At 42.4% G+C, this 6,000-nt stretch overlaps 1 protein-coding gene across 1 annotated transcript in view; it reads right to left on the bottom strand.

Moving 5' to 3' along the window:
• LOC124012662 (phosphatidylinositol 4-kinase beta-like) overlaps nucleotides 1-1,724 on the bottom strand; it is a 31,579-nt gene extending 29,855 nt beyond the window's left edge. Inside the window, exon 1 of the mRNA XM_046326524.1 lies at nucleotides 1,572-1,724. The gene's annotated coding sequence lies outside the window, so the exon portion shown is untranslated. The remainder of the gene's footprint in view (nucleotides 1-1,571) is intronic.
• Between the last annotated feature and the right edge of the window lie 4,276 nt (nucleotides 1,725-6,000).

Consider the following 6,000-nt stretch of genomic DNA (forward strand, 5'->3'; position numbering starts at 1 on the left):
CTTGAGGCTGTAATCGCTGGAAAGGGTACTTCAACAAAGTACTGAGTAAAGGGTCTGAATACTTATGTAAATGTGATGTTTTTTTATATATAAATTTGCAAAAATGTTGAAACCTGTTTTTGCTTTGTCACCATGGGGTATTGTGTGTGGACTGAGGGGGGACAATAATTTAATACATTTTAGAATAAGGCTGTCATGTAACAAAATGTAGATAAAGTCAAGGGGTCTGAATACTTTCCAAATACACTGTAGGTCTCGCCCAGTAATAATTTATTCAAGAGAAAAAAGCAACTGAACAGGAAGAGAACTGGATGGCTTATTCTTTTAAATGACGGTAAATATCCATACTGAAGACTGACTTGCTATGGTCTTGCCGGTATACAGCACTTCCTTATACTTACGCTCTGGAAGAGATCTTGAAATTCAATGTCAGGTTGAACACAGATGGGCAGGTCTACAATGCCTGAACTAAATGTTACAGTGTCACCATATATTAGACTAATACAAGTAATGTCTGCAGTGAACTTGAGGTTTCCGAGTTCAGATGTTTTGAACGCGACAAGTCCATTCTCGAGCGTTAATGATAAACATTGGTGTGACGTTTCAACTTGTACAAAGTGTCAAGAGGCACGTGCAGTTCAAAACAGTCCGCAAAGGTAACCATCAGTCATGTGACTCAACTGGCATTATCTCGTAAACCCACTCGTTTCATTCTCAACGACTCGAACGTGGGTAACCCTATAGTAACGTTAAGTGGTATCATGCACACTTTTCCTCACCACTTGAATCCTACCGTGGTTAGTCATGATGCTAGTTAGGAGCACTTCCCAAACGGCATGCCTAACGACTTCGCACATAAGTTGTTTTTGAAGTACATACACAAACGATATGGGTTTTTAACTAAAGTCAGTTGGCTATAGCCATGGAGGAATAGGCGAAACCAATAAACAAATATTTACTATGGCTAACTACTGTAGCTAGTATACCAGAACCTATTGGCTTTCAAGGAGTGCCAACACTCCATCGTTACAGTCAAAACGCTTAGTTAGCTATCACCCCCCCCCCCAAAAAAAAAACACTGCCCAGTGCCCACCTGAGAATGACTAGCATCCTAGCCTCATTTAATACTCAGTCTCAATCGTGCTTTACATTTTTTAGCTAATGCTTTCATAGACAACCAGAAACTGGGTCACGTGAGTTATTGTTTGCCATCTACTTAGCTAGCAGCGCGAGCCAGGCTAGCTAGCCGCCTAGCCCAGCAGCTAGTAAACTAACACTTGAAGATCATAAATGTTACAACACGCGTTAGACAGAATTCTTCACATCACTGGCTTCAACCTCCAATCGTTAAAAAGGACAAATACATTCCTACTGCTAAACTCAATAAATAAAGCATTGCTTCTGACTGATTTTCTCGCTAACTAGTAGCTAGTATTGTTAGATAGCTACTGCGTCGATTGGAAGAGGAAGCATTCCTTAAAGCGACTAGCCACAGCTGGGACCGGGAGCAACACATATCAATTGAACCCTGTAACGTTAGGTAAAATTAGTTATATAAATAAACAACTTACCCTCTTGACAATACTTTTTTATTTTAGGGTCTCAATCTATCCATTGGATTTGTAATTCCATTTGGAAAGACTCTAGCACCCCAGCTCAAATCTCATTCTGATGCTGCGCAAATCCGAAACCTCTAGCCAACGGATCCGCCTCAAAATATTTAAAAGGACCGATGACGCCAGCATTATACCATAGTGAATCTGATGCCGCGTTGAAAACAACTGGAAACTTGGAAAACGAGGTCAAATAATGACGTCAGTGATCTTCAGAATTCTGAGTTGGATGACCGTTTAAAACGATTTTTTCCAGTCGGAGCATATTTTTCATTTGTTCCCAGTTGTCGTGAACGCGGCATAAATGAACACATCTCTTTCCACCAAGATAAGGTACAGTGTGATGCGTTCTATCTGTTCATTACCAAAACCAACCATACATATTCCCAAATGATGGTTTATGGTCTGTACTTTATATTGTGTGATTTGAAAAGAGGAAGCTCAGAATAACCAATGTTGGAAATAGATTACATTGGAATATTAACTTGATATGTCCCATTTCTCGTAGATCATGAGTCTTTGGATTCTTCCTAACTGAGTTGACTTCTCGGTGTGTTTCTGGAAGATTTTATATTTGCCTTGTGCACTCGCTGCATTGATTTGCATTAACTAAATGTATGTCTGTGGATAGTATGCCACCCGGTGGCCAATGTGGGAAAATACACCAGTCCCTGAATCCTGGGTCTATTTAATTAGGGAAACGGTCTACCATTTAAGAGCGAAACGGAAGCAAACAGAATGAAACGGAAGCAAACAGAATGAAACGGAGAGGGCAATGGTCAAGTACAAACTCAACGACTGTAGGTAGACCTTACAGTGAAATGCTTACTTACAAGACCTTAACTAATAATGCAGTTAAGAAAAATATGTGTTAAGAAAGTAATTACTAAAATAAACTGAAGTAAAAAATATATATATATAAATAATACAAATTAAAAATAAGAAAAATGGAAAAATAACAAATAATCAAAGAGCAACAATGAAATAACAATAACAAAGCTATATACAACGAGCACCGGTACAGAGTCAATGTGCGGGAGCACAAGTTAGTTTGAGGTAATATGTAGGTACAGGTAAAGTGACTATGCATAGATAATAAACAGAGCGTAGCATCAGTGTAAAAATGCGGGGGGCAATGCAAATAGTCTGGGTAGCCATTTGATTAGCTGTTAAGGAGTCTTATGGCTTGGGGGTAGAAGCTGTTAAGAATCCTTTTGGGCAAAGACTTGACACTTCAGTACCGCTTACCGTGCGGTAGCAGAGAGAACATTCTATGACTAGGGTGGCTGGAGTCTTTGGCAATTATTAGGGCCTTTCTCTGACACTGCCTGGTATAGAGGTCCTGGATGGCAGGAAGCTTTGTCCCAGTGGTGTACTGGGCCGTACGAACTACCCTCTGTAGTGCATTGGGGTCGGAGGCCGAGCAATTGTCATACCAGGCGGTGATGCAACTGATGGTGCAGCTGAAGAACTTTTAGAGGAGTTGAGGACCCATGCCAAATCTTTTCAGTCTCCTGAGGGGGATTGTTGTGCCCTCTACTACTGTCTTGGTGTGTTTGGACCACGATAGTTAGCTGGTGATGTGGACAAGGAACTTTTACCTCTTGACCCACTCCACTACAACCCCGTCGATAAAAATGGGGGCGGGCTCTGTCCTCCTTTTCCTGAAGTCCACGATTGTCTCCTTTGTCTTGATCACATTGAGGGAGAGGTTGTTATCCTGGCACCACACTGCCAGGTCCCTGACCACCTCCCTATAGGCTGTCTCATCGTTGTGGTGTCATCGGCAAACTTAATGATGTTGTTGGAGTCATGCTTGGCCATGCAGTCATGGGTGAACAGGGAGTACAGGAGGGGCCTGAGCACGCACCCGAGGGGCTCCTGTGTTGAGGATCAGCGTGGCAGATGTGTTGTTACCTACCCTTACCACCTGGGGGCGGCACGTCAGGAAGTCCAGGATCCAGTTGCAGAGGGAGGTGTTTAGTCCCAGGGTCCTTAGCAAGTAGTCAGTTGTCTGACCTACACACACAAACAAACAACATTTGGATATCTTACTGCATATTGGAAATATAGATCTGTAAACACACAGATACAATGGGTTGAAATATCAACTGTGATTATTCATGATGAATGTAAACTTCACTTTTTGGTAGCTGTTCAATAGACAACCTTCCAAGTCAAATTTGCTTTCATTCACAAATTTGCTTTCATGCCATCCTGAATCTCCCAAAACATCCTCGATAGGCCCAGTCCACCATCAGTCCTCCTCTCAGACAGTTACTAGAGACAGAGAAACCATGGAACTGGACTGCCACATGTCAGGAGGCCATTCAACAGCAAAAATGCACTGGAAATGGCTGCTGTGCATTGCTCTAATATGTAACTATTTTGCTACCAACTATGGCTGGCCAGCCCATATGATAACTGAACTGGACTCACAATGTGAAGAATGGGCATTCATGCTGGGGTGACTCATGCATTGGACTGAGAAACTGCAGTAATCCCAACATCCTCCCAAGTGGCGCTGCAACACAATGCTAGCTGTGCAGCTAGAGATTCTGGGTTCGAGGCCAGGCTCTGTCACAGCCGACCGTGACCGGGAGACCCATGGGGCGGCGCACAATTGGCCCAGCGTCGTCCGGGTTAGGGGAGGGTTTGGCCGGGAGGGATGTTCGTGTCCCATCGCGCACTAGCGACTCTTGTGTCCTGTGTCGGGCTGGGCACAGTGCACGCTGACACGGTCGCCAGGTGTACTGTGTTTCTTCTGACACATTGGTGCGGCTGGCTTCTGGGTTAAGTGGGCATTGTGTCAAGAAGCAGTGTGGCTTGGTTGGGTTGTGTTTCGGAGGACTCCCAGCTCTCGACCTCATCAGGAGTTTCAGCGATGAGACAAGACTGTAACTACCAATGGGATACCACAAACTTTGGTGGAACTTTGGTAGAAAAAGGGCTTTTAAAAAATATATAAGGACATATGGACTCGCAATGTGAAGAATGAGCATTCATGCTGGGGTGACCTTAGGATGGTAAAACTAGATGTATGTGAAAATCTATGGTGGCCAGGGAGTACAGGAGGGGAGCACGCATGAAAGAAAATTTGTGAGTTAGTGGTCTTTGTGTACAATGCTTGATCAGAAACAACACATATGGAATCATGTAGTAACCAAAAAAGTGTTAAACAAATCAAAATATATTTTTTATTTGAGATTCTTTGAAGTAGCCACCCTTTGCCTTGATGACAGCTTTGCACACTCTTGGCATTCTCTCAACCAGCTTCACGAGGCAGTCACCTGGAATGAGCCTTGTTAAAAGTTAAATTGTGGAATTTATTTTCAATTTAATGCTGTTTGAGCCAAACAGTTGTGTTGTGACAAAGAAGGGTTGGTATACTGAAGATCGCCCTATTTGGTAAAAGACCAAGTCCATATTATGGCAAGAACAGCTCAAATAGGCAAAGAGAAACAACAGTCCATCATTATTTTAAGACATGAGGGTCAGTCAGTCAGCACACATAATCCAAAATGAACAAGGGCTACTTATATGTATGCAAAGATGTTTGAGTGTAATCATGTTTGCCATATTGGATTCAGAATCAAATTGATTTACAATGGTCTTTATAGGCATGAGTGTTGTACACAATTCTGAATAAGATAATATGTGATGGCCCCTTGATTTAGGGCTCTATTTAATCACGGAAATTCATTGTTACAGCGAGAGTGAAATTAAAAAGGCAGTTCTCCCGCGTCAGCGGAGACTGCATTCACAGCTCAAATGGAAATGATCTTTACATTTATTTCTCACAAACTGTAACGCTTCAGCGATACAGATTGAATAGAGCCATTAATTGCACGTCTAGGGGCTAAAGGAACAAAATCCCCCCCCCCTCCAGCAAGGCTATATTGAGTTACGTGGGCAGGTGTGTCATAATATCTATTAATTTAAACACTTTGGCAGTAAAATATTTTTACACAACCATCCATTTCAAATATGGGAGCCCTTGTTGAGATAGAACAACATGGTTGTGTTTTGTTATACCTCGGGTAGGGGTTATCTTGATAATATTCTGAGGGACTTGCCACTAGCCTAACAGAGCTGAGCCCTTTCTTTGAACAAGTGGGGCATTCATTTCCTTTTTACTACTTTGGTACAGTAAAATCACTGGTACCAGTAAAACTGCTGAATTTCTGTATATTGGGTGATCAATGGGACCAGAAAGTGCATTGTGGTAAGTTGGAAGAAGAAAAAAAAAACATTTTGGAACCCCTAGCCACTGTGGCCAGAGCCCTATACTACGAATCAGGTTTGAAGAGTTGGCAAGGTAACTTTGGTCAACTCTCAGTTCAACTCGGGATAACCGGTAACACAAAAGTGACTCATCATTTAGCCA

Source organism: Oncorhynchus gorbuscha, linkage group LG24 (assembly GCF_021184085.1).
Source record: "Oncorhynchus gorbuscha isolate QuinsamMale2020 ecotype Even-year linkage group LG24, OgorEven_v1.0, whole genome shotgun sequence".
Lineage (NCBI taxonomy): Eukaryota > Metazoa > Chordata > Actinopteri > Salmoniformes > Salmonidae > Oncorhynchus > Oncorhynchus gorbuscha.